Below are 17589 nucleotides of genomic sequence, written 5' to 3'. Positions count from 1 at the left end.
GCGTTTTAATGGAATGCTTCAAGGCTTCTGGAAGTAAGGTATAAATTAGTTTTCTATTTTCCATAAACGTAATGCTCAAAATGATATGTGTTTTTCTCTTCCCAAAATAAAATAAATCGACATTAAATGGAATATTATAAAATAATTATTCGTATTGAGCAAAATATTTCAGCGATAAAGACTCTAGACAAGAAGAAAACGTCCTAAATTGCCAAAATTATCTTTACATGTGATGATAAATAAAGGGAAGATGAAATCTAACTTCAGTTTATATGGATCATTTTAAGTTCATTGAACTTCTAAAGGAGTACAGTGACAAGATAAGTTCCATATTTTGTATTCCACTTGATCAAGGAAGGAAAAGTGAGTGGGTATTAGTTAAAGTATTAAAATATCGGTTGAAGTCATCGGTTGGCTGACTATTTTGCTTCATTATGTAATTTATACTATATTATAAATTATAAACTTTTAGAAGTAGAGATACTTTTTATTTATTTATTTTTTTATCTTTAACTTGTTTAGTTGTAAATATAACATAAATCGAGCGACTTTGCTGGTCTGGAATACAGAGTAAATAACTTACCATAGTCAGAGTAATTTCGCGCGCTTATTTCTATTAATACTTTATTTAACACGCTATACGAGGAGGTGCTCATATACATTAATTACATTTCATGTGTCAAAGTGTATTTTTATGTAGCCTTTAATTTGAATTCATTAAAAGGTGTTTGATTTGGCTCCTTTGTTTAACATACACATTTTAATTTTTCTAAATTTTTCGAAGATTTTTGAATTTCTAGTTAAGAAATCTTAAGAATATTATAAAATATGATCTCCTCTTAAAATACAATAATTCTAAGATTATAAGTATTCACAGTGGTATAACTCACAGACATAATGTTATGAACACTTCTGGGCGGAATATAAAAATTCACCTTCAGTATCTTTTTAATTCTTATCTGTTTCACCTCTTTAAAATGAACATCATCTTGAAGAAGTCCTCAGTAATATAAATAATTTTCTAGAAACCGCAGTAAAATTTTGTTCTCGGTTCATGGCATTTCTGCAAAGAAATTAAAAAAATAAATAAAAAGATTTTATCAAAATATTACAGTAATTTATTAGTATTTTGAATGTTAATTATAACACATCTATATTTTATATTCATCATCGTTATATAAATTCATATTTTTTTACAGTTTTAATAGTTTATTTATTTATTTATTTATTATTATTAATTTGTATTTACTCTGGATCTACTTTGTTCTCTAACATCTCTGATAAGACTGAAGCTCATTTAATTTTAAAAATAAAAATAAAAATTTCATTATTAATAAATTAAACTTTCTTGAAAGATATTATTTAAAAAATTAATCTTCACAAATTTAAATTAATGCGAGCCTTACACACTCGTATTAATCTATTAAACTATAAAAATGTATAAAATTTTTAAAACTATAAAAGCAAACGTAATCAAAATAATAAATAATTTAAAACTGGTACATTTTTAAATTTTATTTAATTCAGATTTCATTTCATATATTCTGAAAATGAATGCTCTTATTTTTAGAAATAAAATGAATAAATAATTTAGCAGCAGCAAATGATAAAATGATTAGAATAAATATGATACAGTGAATGAATAATGAAAAATTAAAAATTTAATCTGGCAAGTGGGACAAAGAAAGAGAGGGTTTGGTTTCGAATATTGAGCCTGTTGAAATAAATATTTTTAAATTCGCTTATCACAAATAAAATATAAAATTTTATAATAAAAAGCTGGCTTTAATTATTAAAGTAATTTTTGATTATTCTAAATATGTTAATTAAAAAATAAAATGAAATAAAGATATATTTTATACACCTTTTTAAAGTATGTATATAATTATATATAATAAATTGCCATAGCTTTATTTTTTATTTTTACATTATTTTTTAATTCAGTATGGTTAAATGAAAATTAAATGAATGGAAAATAACTGAAGCCAAGGATTCAGAAATTTCCAACCTGCAAATTGTCATAACTATACCGATTAGTGCATTGCGCTACAATTAATCGCTCATTTCTTATTCAGTGCATATCACAATTACCAGGCAGTAAAGTTAATTACTTTCTCTCCCTATTCTTTCATCAAACGAAAGAACAAGACAAAAGACTGTACACAAAAAACATATCCTAGATCAGTGCACCTTCTAAATTATTGATTGGATTTAGATGGCATCCTTGCAACTCGCATGCGCTACCAGATAATCACTTCGTTTCCTCCTAACTTGATTAGCGCTTCGTGACACTCGACCAGGTAGCCGCCTTGACGCCAGTGAAGCAATCTCTGAACCTTAATGTCTACAGCACGTAATGATTACCACGAGACAAACTCGGCTAAGTTCGTATGCTATGCACTAATAGAGAAGCGTAGATACATGTAAAGCCGGTCGATACATGATTTCGAGTATCGTATTATGGGCAAAAAAGATTCAACTTTTTTTTTCTCTCTCCTTTCTCCATGAGAATAACACAATTTGGGAGAAGACACTTTAGAAAACTTTTTGTTTCATCAATCTGGCAGGGGGGGGGACAGAGTGAGAAAGTGCGTTTGGTTTCGAATATTGAGCCTAATAAAATAAATAATTTTAAAATTCATTTATCATAAATAAAAGGTAAATTTTATACTAAAAAGATAATTTTAATTATTAAAGGAATTTACTTTATTATTCTAAATATTTTAATATAAAACAAAATTTTAAAAAAAATATTTTTATACACCTTTTAAAAATATGTATTTAATTTTATATAATAAATTGTCATAATTTTGGTATTTATTGTTGGAAGAATCAATCATTGATTCAGGTGATTGATTCATTCCATCCTTGGAGGGTAATGGATGGCAATACTGTAGCCAATGAAGTTCTAACTGAGGCTCGGCTATTGCTGTTACCCTCCTGCCATAATCAGAGCTTTAATAGCTCAATAACACCTTATCCTTACACTGTCCTCTACAGATAACGGGGAATATGAAAGCATTCTTGCTTCACCCCTTTAAGCCAGTCCTTATAAGGACTTGGTATTTATTGCGAGGTCGAAAAGGCAGCATAATCGACCGTGAGATGCGGTGATTAATACCCTTGGAGGGTAATGGATGGCAATGCTGTAGCCAATGAAGTTCTAACTGAGGCTTGGCTATTGCTGTTACCCTCCTGCCACATGATCAGAGCTTTAATAACTCAATAGCACCTTATCCCTACAGTGTCCTCTACAGATATCTCTACACTGTTCTCTACAGATACAGATAAAATGAAAAGATGAAAAGCATTCTTACTTCGCCCCTTTAAGCCAGTCCTTTTAAGGACTTACAAACGAAAAAACATTTAATGGAATTCTATCTGTTGCTCGGTTACTATCTGGAATAGAAAAAAAGAATTGTAATGGATACTCATTTTCTTTTATTTTTAAACATAATTAGAATATGAAGCTCAGCTATTGCTGTTACCCTCCTGCCATGATCAGAGCTTTAATAGCTCAATAACACCTTATCCCAACACTGTCCTCTACAGATAACGGGGAAGATGGAAGGCATTCTTGCTTCGCCCTTTTAAGCCAGTCCTTATAAGGATGGTATTTATTGCTTGATTGTTTCGAGTAAGGCCATGAGAATTGTTTACAACTCAATGTTTTTTTTTAGATAATTCACGATAAAAAATTTTTTATGTATATTTTCTAAGCAGCAACTAGGTCTAAGTCGTAATATACTTATATTTTATTTATTGTCAAAATGGTAATGCAAGTTACCTTTATATACTTATATTTTATTTATTTATTGTCAAAATGGAAATGCAAATTACCTTTATAACTGATTAGTGTTAATTGAGGAAGTACAAACAATATTTCGTTGCTATTTAGAATCTGTCAAATTTCTTGTGTGAGGGGGGGAGGGCTGCTTCGTATTATTACCCGTTTCCGCTTGTATATTGAGCGCCTAACATCCATTAATGTAAGAAATCACTACAAATAGAAATGTGGTCAGATATTTCAACACTCAGCAACATTTTATATCGTGTTTCTCTTTCTAGCAGAAGGGTTTCCAAGAGTTGTAGAATAAAATAAAAAAAATAAAAACACTATTTGGGCAAGAAAGAGCCTGCAGCACTAAAACTGTCAAAGAGAAAGACATTTACATTGCTGTAGAAAATTAATTACCTTTTGCCTCCACCATAAGTGGCTTGTGCACAGAAACAACGCTTCCATAGTCCTCAGCTCAGTAGCATGAAGAGCACGCAGACACAAACCGAACTACTGGGGGTAATGATAACATAAACGGCACCGTGTGTAATTGTTGTAGCAGTAGTTCAGTAAAAACCATTCGAACCCACTTTCAAATCAACGCAGGTGGATTGTACGTAATGTGATGGGTTCGAAGCAGGCCATTAAGAAAAAAAGTTTCATTCGGTTTAACTGTTTTCGACAAAAAAAGGGAAGAACATTGAGTATCAGAACCCACCTTTCTTAATTACAGAAGGCAATAGAAAAAATTTACTGCATTCGTTTAAACTCCCGCTCTTGGGCGCGATTTAATAAAAAAAAAAGCAAAAAACAAAGATTTTTTTAAAGGAAATTCTAAGAAAAGATTTGAGACTTTTTTTTTTCTCTTTCAGAACTCAATTTTGGAATAAACTAAGCGTAATGTACATTCTAAATATTATTTGTTTATTAACATAGCAAACGTTCAGGCTGTTATGAATTTACGAGCAATGGGTAAGGTATTATAATCATCTCCTGCTATCTAGTAAGCATCAAAAGACGCAAAAGTAATTGATATTTTCATATTATCAATTCTTTTTGTAATAGAGTATCAAACTAGCCATTGGTTGGCTTATACTCTACTGCAGGAGTATCAACCAATCAATGACTTTCTAGTCTCAGTAAATAAAGAAAACAGTTTTTTAAGTGAAACGTATCTGTAATTAAATATGTTAACGCCGAATTAAAAACACATAAGTTTTGACAATAAACTTTAAAAATAAATCTTATTCGGGTAATTATAAGTTGCCGTTTTTATTATACGCTATAGTTTTGTTATTTCCTAAACCTAAATACCGAGATTATTATAAATAACGAGATGGTTTCCATATTTGTTTTCGATTTCAATGTTTATTTTGATTACTGCAGACTTTTCTGAATCTTTTCTCTCCAACTCTATTAATAAATATATAGCATATGATATTAAATGGATAAAACTTGATTATATTTCTTTACTTCAAAGGATAACAAAATTACTTCAATGGCCTCAGCGACACCAGTAAAGTTTTTTCATAACTTTTGATTATATTTTAAGAATGGCATAATCGTAATTAACTTCATTAACTACAACATTGATCTATGCTGTGGTTAATGAAGTTTAGGGAGATCAATGATGTGCTGTTACCTTCTTGCCATGATCTTTATATATTACTGTTACCCTCCTGCCATGATCAGAGCTTTATTATATATATATATATATATATATATATATATATATATATATATATATATATATATATATAGCTCAATAACACCTTATCCCTACACTGTCCTCTATAGGTAGCGGGGAATATGAAAAGCATTATTGCTTCGTCCCGTTAAGCCAGTCCTTTCAAGGATCACAGTATTAGGTATGAAAATGCCATGGTTTTTCTAGAAACGTAAAACGTATCGAAGATGAGAAAAAAAAAACAAAATCGTTTCTACGGATCGTACAGAAGCTCCTTCTATCAATTTACAAACGGATTAATTTTCTGTCGATTAACACCCGCCAACTCATTATTTGTTCTTGATTCAGAAACAGGCTTTAATATCATTCACATATATAAGTCTAGTCTATAATATTTAACAAAATACTTCGATCTTATAAGAAAATATCTATTGATCTTATGTGAGAAATACGTAAATATTAAAATAATCATGTGTTTTCCAGTTTTCAAACTGTGCGTGATAAAATCGTGTGTGAATGTTAAAATATCAACATAATCAGAACAAACTGTATTAGCAATTTAATATTGTTCAAAAATACAACCGCAGTCTGATGTAAAACACAACACAGATGGTGGTTGATCAATGGCCGTAGGTTCACATGGAAACACGGGGGAAGAACGAACAATTTCATGGCTCCAGTACGATTGCTCCTCGCCAAGTGGCTCTGACTCCTGCCTCTACCTTAATGCTTCCCTTGTCGTCTAAGCGTCTGACTGCGTCTCTGAAATGCTTGGGTTTGCTCACCGTACCAGCTCATTTTCCGGCCATGTTGGAAATTTCGCTTCTCATGAAATATTGGTCTAGCAGTATCTATTTGCAGCTTCATCCTTCGAATAGTTTTAAAGAAAGTAAGTAGAGAGAGAAAGTGCAGGTCAAAAGTTCAATATTTCCAGGTTATATTTCATCGTGTGGACATTTTTTGTTAATGAAAAGTTTTTTTTTTCTCTCTCATCCGATCGAAGACCAATATGATAAAATTCTCGATTTTTTTCTATGTAACCATGGTAACACATTCGGTAGCGCGAAGATACAAAATTGGATGAAAGCTTTTTTTTTTTATAATTTACTTACCTTATTTGATAAAAAGAAGCTTATAAATAATTGTTGATTATATATTTTAATAAATAGCGACTAATAATTGTGTAGATTAAGGTATAAAATTTTTAAAAGTTGAATGAGGAAAAACACCTATATATTATTAATATAAGTTCGGTTTATGAATAATGAAGCTTAGTGAAATATAAATGTAAGGAAAACACTTGCTCACATATTATTCTTTATATATATATGAATAATGAAGCTTAGTGAAATATAAATGTAAGGAAAACACTTGCTCACATATTATTCTTTATATATATATATATATATATATATATATATATATATATATATATATATATATATATATATATAAATAAATGTAGGGAAAGCACTTACTCATTTTGTTTTTTATATATATATATATATATATATATATATAAAGGGAAATATAAATATATATAAATAAATGTAGAGAAAAAACACTTACTCATTTTATTCTTTATATATATATATATATATATAAATGTAGGGAAAACACTTACTCATTTTATTCTTTATAAATGTAGGGGAAACACTTACTCATTTTATTCTTTAGTCTTTCAGTCAATGATGTATTGTATTTTTATTACCGAAGCGTCATTTGTAAATGTTATGGCATCAAGGAATATGGATAATCATAAATATTACAAAGATTTATAAAATATCAATCATATCAGACCAACAAATTTTATAATTTCATAAAAATATCACAAATATTTATAAAATATCAATCATATCAGACCAACAAATTTTATAATTTCATAAATACAAATATACATACTTTTTTTTAAAAAAAAAATTTTATAGATGCAAGATTCTGTCCAGTTTCTAGCAATGTAACAATCTAATGAAAACATTTAAATTCCCTGAATCTGGTTAAAACCCGTAATCAGATTCTACTTCTGAGTTTCATCTTTCATTATTCCTATCTCTGTTAAACGAAGCTCCCCCCCCCATGTGTGAAACTTTTCCCAATTCATATAACACATATTTGCATGCAGATGAGCGCTATACCCGTTGGATTCACACAGTAAGTTTCATCTCTCCTTCTTAATGGAGAATCTGTGCTATCAGAATCCGTCAATACCTGTAGGGAAGGCATAGTCGGCAGTCTGCCAGTAATCCCAAACTCCGCGAGAATTTATATCATTACTTGTTTCATAAAGAGAGTTAATATGTGTGCGGCTGTGCCAAAACTCATTCACGCCTAAATTAATGAGCATAGCAAGAAGCTCGTTTGTATGCAGATGGCAACTTTGTTCCTCTGAGGACTAAAAAGAAGATTTATGCATTATCTAGGTAGCCACCAGATAAGATCGCTCTGTCTAGGGTCACCGCATTGTCTGCTTGTAGCGGGTCGCAGCTTTGCGAAAGCGTCTACTTGCATGTCTCCCTGTTATCTGTACAGCCACACACACATATACTGACAGCCCTAGTTCTGAACAGGAGCTATATAAAAGGTGATATGTATGAGTTCAGTTTGCGCGCCTCGAACTAATTTCTTCTCTGTAAATATTGAACTGTAATGGGAATTTCGCAGCGTTCAAATTATAAATAAACAGAGGTTTAGTGTAAATTCTTTAAAAAGCTTAAGATATTTTGATTTTTAATGCTATTTTTTTTATTAACGCGTATAATGGATGAATCAATCTTTATTTCAAATTTCAAATTTATTTCAAATAGGTTAAATTTAATTAAAAGTCTATAAATATTCAACTTTAAAATATTTAGCCATGAAATAATAATGAATGTAAAATATATTTTCAAATATTAAATTCATAAATCATTATTTTGAAAATTTTCTAAGTTTTTATGTAATTATTTTAAGAAACCATAATTTTATATAATACAACTTCTATAAAGTTTAAAAGAGAACTTCATGGAAGTGATGGGGTTAATGGATTGCAATGCTGCAGCCAGTGAAGTTCTAACTGAGGCTCGGCTATTGCTGCTACCCCTCTGCCATGATCAAAACTTTAATAGCTCAATAACACCCTATCCGTACACTGTCCTCTACAGATAATGGGGAAGATGAAAAGCATTCTTGCTTCGTCCCTTTAAGCCAGTCCTTATAAGGACTTCATGTGTGTTTAGGTATGATTTCGAGGGAGCGATCTTGATTGCAAAAAGTTTTTAGGACTTCCTGGGTAACGAATGGCAATGCTGTAGCCAATGAAGTTTTAATTTTAGCTCAATAACACCCCATCCACGTAGATTTTCTTCATTCAGAGGATGGAATAAAGAGTCAAGGACTCGGCCCATCTCCCAGTCCTTTTAACAACTTCATGTGTGTTTGCACTCGGGTTTAAGAGCACTTAGCTCATAAACTTTTCCCCACACAGTAACCTTATCAGATAGCAGGGTTTATAAAAGCATTTTGCTTCACCCTCATAGACAGTAATGTCTTGCGTTCAGGTGTGTTTATTATTGTTCTTTAGCGCTACCAAGTGATTCTAAGAGTTATTTTGCCCACTTTTTTTGTTGTTGTGTGCCTTTTGAATTTCATTTACCACAATTCTCAAATCCTTAGCCCCTCATTAATTGTTCCTTTGCGTCTAAAGATGGTGCACTATGTATTAAAAATACAGAGTGCGTAATCTTTTGATACCAAAATGCATAACCTTACATTTTGCCCACAATATAAGCCAGATTTCATATTAAATATTAAATATATGAAAGAAATAATGATATCGAGAGTATATTTCGGACATTTTTAATTTCTTTTATACATTATTTCTGTATTATATATTATTTCTTTTCTCATCATATCAGCACTCGCAGGTGCGTTAATAAAACGTTCAACCATGTGGAACTTAACGGCAACTTTTTGTTACTGTGGGATACTCTTACCAAGCATTTCTGGCTGGTTCACAAGTCGAATTTTGCAACATTGTTTTGTAGACCCGTTATGAATATCTTCTATCTGACCTTTTCTCAGCCTCTTCTTACGACGATGAAGGAAAGGATTTATTATAAAGGCCAGACGTATAATTTTTCCTCACTCCTTATACCTTTGTGACGAAGATAAAAGAGGGGGATGAGACATTCATTGATCTCCATCCGTTCACATGAAGTAACCAGGACAATGTCACCCCAAGAAAAAAGAAGATATAAGTGTTCTTATGACTTGGGGCCTTTTTGTAGAGAAAAAAGAGAATGGACAAGGCGGAGAAAAGTCCCACGGATACATCAAAAGTGGTTTGGAAGCGGTGAATTAACAAGCGGACACTTAAGGGTGCTGTGAAACCAAAATTGGGTCAATAATTATGTGTGCTTAAATATACGAAAAAAAAACGAACAACTGCATTTCCATGAAAATTCATAAAATGTTTCTATTTCTTTTTCATATTTCTGCTATTTAATTGCATTACTTTAAGTCACAGATCATAACAAAGTTATTTTATCCAGCTACATTTTCGAGATATAATGATAGGAGTTTAAAAAGATATCAGTAAGGCATTTATTTGATCATTATTCAAATTTCGTTGTTTAAATGACAGAAAATGGAATACAGTCGATTCCATAGTATAATATTTAATATTAAACTTAATAAAATTAATCAATTACAAAAAGAATGCTCTAAAAATTCAGATTTTTGTAATAACGTTATGAAACACCATTATAATTCTTATATAAAACTCTATAAAAACTAATGTGTAAAATTGGACATCATGGGAGGGTAACGGATGGCAATGTCGTAGCCAATGAAGTTCTAACTGAGGCTCGACTAGACTATTGCTACCATCCTATCCTTCACTGTCTTCTTCAGATAACGGGGAAGATGAAAAGCATTCTTGCTTCGCCCCTTTAAGCCAGTCCTTTTAAGGATTAAATTACAAAATAGAGAGATTGAATGAGAATCAATCGACCGTGAAATGCGGTGATTGATTCATTCAATCCAATACCCTTGGAGGGTAATGGATGGCAATGCTGTAGCCAATGAGGTTCTAATTGAGCACGGCTATTGCTGTTACCCTCCTGCCATGATCAGCGCTTCAATTGCTCAATAACACCTTACCATACACTGTCCTCTACAGATAGCGGGGAAGATAAAAAGCATTCTTGCTTCGCCCCTTTAAGCCAGTTCTTATAAGGACTATAAATTACAAAATAATTAACGTTTCGTTCTGGTATTATTCAAGTGTTAGAAACTGCAACAATAAACTGATTAGGATATTATTTAGCTAATGCCTTTAGAGTAGCGATTATAAGTTAATATAAATTTAATTTTAATATAGTAAGTAAAAGTTAATATAAAAAATTTTATACTAATAAATATAACTTATAAATTAATTTTATGAAATATTTGTTAAGATAACAAATCAAAAACGTTCTATCTGCTAAGAGGAAATGCTTTAGCTAAACAATGTTAACTCTTCTATTTGTATGTATTAGGATGATTGTATTTATTATATCTGTTCTTAGTTCTCGAGATATATTGCAGCTTCTCGTCCTCCAAATGTATTCATTTCATCAAAACACTAATTAAACGAAATGTTGTTGTTTTTATAGTTTTAGATAGTTATGTATAATTTATACATTTATAATTAATCTATGCAGGTTATTCAGTTTTTTTTATTATATTTTGAATTTGCCTAATCATGCCCGTGCACACGTGATGCCATGATTAAGCAAAATATTTTATATTTTTATTAAAAGCAGCAAAGTCGTCTGCATTCTTTTATTTTATTGTTGTTGATTTCTGTGAAAGTCTGCTCAGGCAAATAACAATTTCGTTAATTTGGTACATCAATAATATGCTTCTCCGTCAGGACAATTTCAATTTTTTGAGGTATTTTATTGTATGAACTTTACGGAGATGCATTTGTATATGAAGATTTCAGTAAATATCCACTATCGGGTAAGTTAATTTCGTTTTCTCTCACTTGATTACTATTGCCCGTTACAATCATTTTGTGTTTCGCGTGGGTTGGAATAGCTTGTATCTGTTCAGCCTTTAGTTTCTTTGTGTGAAAGCTATGTTGCTTTTAATGCCATCTTCAAAGCATCTCTCTTTCTCTGCAGAGCGGTCCATGTAGTGGCAGCATTAAGTGGTGTAATTGATCGGGGCTGCCCCTTGTGGAGCTGAACAACTTCTGACTAACAGCGTTCAGAACGCGCTCGCGATAACACAGATAGGCGGGAGCCTTGCCTTAGGCCAGTAGTCGTTCTCTCTCCGCGTTTGTTCTCATGTGATAGGGGAGGGCCCGTCAGCCAATCACAATGTGGCGGCAATATAGTAAAGGACAGAGGCGTATAAAATGATTAAACTGTCTACACTAATGTTCGCTTCCATTTAGACATTAATTTCCTGTTCGAACTACTTCTGTCTGAGATTTTTCGAATAAAATTTAACTCCTTTTTCGCTTTCTAATAAACTTAATTAAACTCCGGTGTGTTTGTTCCAGGAATGCTAAACCAGATTCATTGAATAAATGAAATCTAGTTAGAGAAAGCACATTTGCTCTTTCTCCAAATCTCTCTGGAAATTGCAGCCCATTCTCCGTGAGATTTAAAAGACACTTGAGTAACATTACATCGAATCTAGAACTAGACATGTAACAAGTTAAGTTTCTCTCGGTTTAAAGTAACTAAATTAGATCTAAAAGTTTGCTTTTATTGACGTACTGAACAAACTAGCGTAAATGGAAGCTATTTTCAAAGTGTTCTATTGAAGATATTGTTGACTAGTTGATTCCAAAAAATGTCAAAAATATTAACCTGAGATAGCATGTCGTGCTGTCTTTTTCTACTATAAGTTAATTCCTATCAATTAGTTATCATTCATTATCAGTTAATTTTCGTATTTCCATTTCCAAACACTTTCTTTTGTTATAAATTAACACAAGAACTCATAGTGTCAGAGATTTTATTACTAAATTAAAACAAGTAATTATTAGCAGTCTTCACCATTCAAATAATTTCCGGAGCTGGACAATATGCTCACGAAATCAACGAAGTATCGTAGGTTCAACTATATATACACAATGTTTATGTGTTTGATAGCTTAATAGTTAGTATATCCTTACACTGATTAAAGGCAATTATTCTGATTAATCATACAGAGAGTGTGGCAAACAGTTATACAATCTAAAAGTATTACTTAAAACATCAAAAGAAAATGGGAACCTCTAAATGCTATTCGAACAAGAAAGGCCCGTTCTTTTCGGTTTATCTGGAACGCTCTAATATAAGAAGACGTCGATTTCATTGTTTGTTCCAGGAAAGGCAGCTGGAGCTCAGTTCCTTCACCGTCTTGAGAAACAACAAAAAAGAAAGTGGGTTCTACCAAAATCATTGGCTTTTTTTCTTTCTTTTTTTTTTTGGTTAGCCCAGTGCATAGTGGAAACGGCAGCCATTCATTTAGTTTTGCCGACTTCTCGGCGTGCATCCTGTGACATGCAATCAGCCAACAACGCCACCCTGTCGAGAACGAGTATTCGCTGTGTAGCAAACAAACTGAGTCATCTCCGGTCTGAGACTAGTTTCTCTGTCACGTTACAGTGAAATTATAGTCACGTCTTGATCGTTTCTCTTCTCAAACTCTTGTTTACTACTGCGGCCTTTACTGGAGTTCGAAAGAAAGGGAAAAAAAAATTGCAAGATTATATTAAAAACATTCCATTCTCTTTCTCTCCCCCTCACGTCAACCTTTTCATAAATCTTCTATCACACTTGAATAGTTGGGAATTTCTTAAGCCTACCTTTCAGACAGTTCGATTGGGCAAGACAGATAAAAGTCCAAAGTATAAGATAACTGACATCCTTTTATTACGGTGCTGCCAGTTTCATCAAAACTTAAGCAAGACGGATTCTTCCTTGTCATCACTAATTCACACGTAATGCATCTGTGCTCCTATAACCGCCACACCAGTGAGATCGCGTTCGAAATTGAAAAGGGGTGATGTGAATGGATTTCTTCCCAAATAAAGGCCTACACAGACTTGCGATGAGATTCAGGGCACATATAACTTTGACTGAGGATCGTGACAGGGTTAGTAAATATATAAAACAGCCAACGCGAAAAGCGCATGCAATCGTAAAGAGTAAACACTGTATATATTATGGCAACTGTTGAAACTGCATGCAAACAATGCTCTTGACAAAATCATTCCCGTTAGTCTAGCGAAGTATTCTTTAACACCTGCTGATTATTGTGTGCATGTTTTTCATATTTTATTTGTATAGTTACTTAGGTAACTCTTAATGACACATATACAAAGAAAAGACTTTACAAGTGAACTCTCTGGAATAAACAAACTGCCCTGATCTGATTGGTTGAACTGTATTCGAATTCACATAATATTCCTAAAGAATAACATTATACCTTTTTTCCTGCAATCTGTATTATAAGTCACCCTCATCTTTTGTCATGTGGAGAACTATAAAAATCATCATATTTACGGACTATAAAAGTCTTACAGTTTAAACCAGCAAGCTTTACGTTATTAATAGAGTAATTTTCATCCCGTACATCAGAAATTAGCGGAGTTCTAAGAGCAATCAAGAGCCCCCAAACATCTTAAAATTTTATAAACAGCGAACTTATGGTATCCTCGAACGGCTTCTGAGTGTCGGATAAATTGATAAAAGTATAATACGTATATATATGTCTTATGATGGATGCATTCGAAACATATAACCAACAAGAAGAATCGTTAACATAGTAATTATTTATATTTTAATTACTCCGACCAATAAAAGGTTGAAAACCGGGTAGGGATAAGGTTTTTATTTTTTAATTTATTTTTCAGACAATCCGAAAACCATGCACTAGCGATAAAATATGAAACTCTTTTTCAAGCCGCTGCAGGCCTCCACTTGTGAGACTGTGCTCTCACAACGGACGATGAAATTCATCCCTCCTCCTATATAAAGTACAACCTTGTTTACATTTGTATATATAAAGCATGATCATAATTATGATGAACGTCACGCTGCTGTTTATCTACACCTATATACTTGAACTGCAATTAAATTTGCAATTTTTATTTAACTCTCCACGCATATTATATAAAAATATCAGTTTAAGTATACATTTTTGGAATGAAATTTCACTGGTTCAGTATCGTAAACATAATGTTCAGAATACTTATGAAAGTAATGCGCATATGTAAGTTCATATGCGCATTACTTTTCGATGAAATTAACATTAATATTTTATACTTCAGTACAAAGTATGTATGGTTTTCGTAGCTTGGCAAAATTTCTCTAATGAAATTTGTTTTTCAATGAACTGTATTCAATCATGAGACATTCACAATTTAATTATGTAATATAACAATTGTAAAATGACTGAAATATATTCCGAAAAAAAAAGTACTGACTGCCTAATAACAAGATATACCATACAGTAATCTTCACAAAAATGATATAGTTCAATAAGGTTAATAATAATAAAGTCTAGTATATAAAAAAAAGGTGCCTTCATACTAAATCAAATATTTTAAGAAAAATTCAGTTACTTTGAACATTATATATATATTTTAATTATTTATTATATTATCTAATCTTTTTATTATAAATATAAATAAGTAAATTTAAGATTATTTTACAGAGTTATCTTATTTGCATCGCAACTAGTGAAAATATTATTATTCATCAATTGCTTGTCCATACATGCGATTTATCACAGCTTGAAGTCACTTAAAAAAAAAAAAAGCATGAGCACTTCGTCGTCTTAATTGTATTATGATCAAGCGTATTTAGTTACGAGGTGCTTTGTTCGTCTTTCTAGAAATCCTTGACCTAAATATTGATAGACCAGATTGAAAAAAATGCAATCCGTATTATTAGCAAACGATGTTTTTTTTTTTTTTTAACTTAGTTGTCAGAATGTGAAGCAAGAAGGAATTACATTATACATGAATGTAGTTTATTATATGCCTGGACGGTAGAGAAGGAAGGTAATTTCGTATCTGATGAGAACTCGCGACCAAGTACAGGTCTCGAGCAGCAGCAGCATCCATCCCTTCAAGATTGCGCTGCCAGGATAGTGTTATGTACGTGTGGCTTAACGAGCCATACGTCAAAGGCTCACGTAACAGTTGGAGGGGGAAATAAGGGGAGCTTTGGGTGGCAGCATGGCTTCATTCCCTGCTGAGACGTCAAGCGATAGAATAGCAGCTTGCAGGTAACCAATTCGGTGCGATGGCACGGCTTGCATGGCGAATAAGGCGACGTCGCAGTAACTTTGAGTTTGCCGCTAATATATCAATCAAAGACGATACAGATGGTTACCGCCAATACATCCGTTGCTGATATATGTGCCGAAAGCCTTTGCAGGATTGTGGTTTTGTAAAAGAAAACAGATGAAGGGAATAAAAAAATAAAAAAAATAATAAAAAAGAGCTTATTTCGCATTGAGTGGGGCTTCCTTGAGGTGGTCGGTACGCTATTTTGCTTAAACTTGCAAAGACTATTAAAACCCTTACAATACCATTAAAATCAACAATTATCTTTCGCGATTATCTCCAGTTAACTTCATATTTTCTTATATTTCATTGCGTAACTACCTTCCGTGATCATTATTTCTTGTTATATATATTTGATCGATTTAACCACGCGACCGGCAAAGATGTATATATATATATATATATATATACAGTATATATACAATGTAATATCAATGGTAATACCATTAATATTACATTGAAATTTATGATGGATACGAAGCTTTCGAGGGTGCCTATTTGATCTTTAATGGCCGGTAAAGTGGTTAACTTTCTTCTACGACTTATCAAAAATTCGAAGTTTATAGGAGCCCAAATATTTAAAATTCAAAGTTTATTAATATTGACAGTTTCGTTTTAGTTCTTAAAAGAACTGGGCGATGGACTGAGTCCTTGACTCTTTATCCCGTCATCTGAATGAAGAAAATCTCTGTGTGGATAGAGTGTTAATGAGCTAAAAGCTCTAGTCATGGTTGAGTAACGGCAATAGCCGAGCCTCAGTTAAAACTTCATTGGCAACACCATTGCCATCAGTTACGCTGGAAGTCCTAGAAAGGACTGGGACTTTACCCACAGTTTCGTTTTGGTTTTTTTTATATTTATTATAGAAATAATACTAAAGATTTAAATTAGTGTTGGAAATGAAATTCGGGCATTTATTATTATTTCTTAAGAGATGGAATCCAAATAATCGTTAATTAATAATTAAACCCTTTTGTTATTTATTTATATATAGTAACACTACTGTGTAATAAGATAACAATACTATTTATGGATTATGACTATCAGAAATACAAAGCAACCAAAATAGTTTACTTAATATATCACCGCTTGAATGGCTGAATAAATGAAATGGCACAGAATTTCGTGTAAGATAGACAGCAAAACCGCAACTTTAATATTAATTTACACTGCTCATGATATAATGGGAAGGGTAAGTAACCACAAATCATTTCGAATTTCTACTCAGAAAATAATGAAACCCTAATGGCATCGAATCATGTTGCATTTTCGAAAGATAAACAAAAGCTTCAAACTAATGGTTTATCCATCACCAAGGTTTTAAATCCTAAAAGTTAACAAATTTGTATGAAATGTATTATAATATATATAAAAAATGAATATTTGATATAATTTACTTATGTTTAATAAATAATCAAAATAAAATAAATATTTTGTTTAAAATAGCTATAAGACCAAAAGACACCTTAATAAAAAAAACGCTAATAAAATCTAAATAAGAGGACTAATTATGTTTTCTTGTGAGTAATTTGTTATTATATATATATTATCAATATTATTCCAGATTTAAATGTACAAGTTTTTCTCAGCTATGGTGACATCCCACAATCCAATGAGTGTGCTTTGAAATGTATGCGACATTACACCATACTTCGAACGGTATATTAATAATTTTTAATTAAAGTGCGGACCGTCTAAATTAGAATTCATATAATTCTATGTGTATATATGATTCTTTTAATATAATTCTACGTGTATATGTGACTCTTTTAATACTTGATAGAAAAACAGCTATTATTAACCGCAAAA

General features: G+C 31.7%; 1 protein-coding gene and 1 long non-coding RNA gene across 2 annotated transcripts in view; one reads left to right on the top strand and one right to left on the bottom strand.

Moving 5' to 3' along the window:
• LOC150100176 (uncharacterized) overlaps positions 1-17589 on the top strand; it is a 142513-nt gene that overhangs the window by 105673 nt on the left and 19251 nt on the right. The gene's annotated exons all lie outside the window — the stretch shown is intronic.
• LOC150100177 (uncharacterized) overlaps positions 1-17589 on the bottom strand; it is a 33890-nt gene that overhangs the window by 12765 nt on the left and 3536 nt on the right. The window contains exon 2 of the long non-coding RNA XR_016549232.1: positions 936-1063. This is a non-coding gene — a long non-coding RNA (uncharacterized LOC150100177). The remainder of the gene's footprint in view (positions 1-935; positions 1064-17589) is intronic.

This window comes from Typopeltis vanoorti, chromosome 13 (assembly GCF_054136105.1).
Source record: "Typopeltis vanoorti isolate ZY-2024b chromosome 13, IOZ_Tvanoo_1.0, whole genome shotgun sequence".
NCBI classification, from domain to species: Eukaryota; Metazoa; Arthropoda; class Arachnida; order Uropygi; family Thelyphonidae; genus Typopeltis; species Typopeltis vanoorti.
This window is presented reverse-complemented; position numbering and strand designations above follow the sequence as displayed.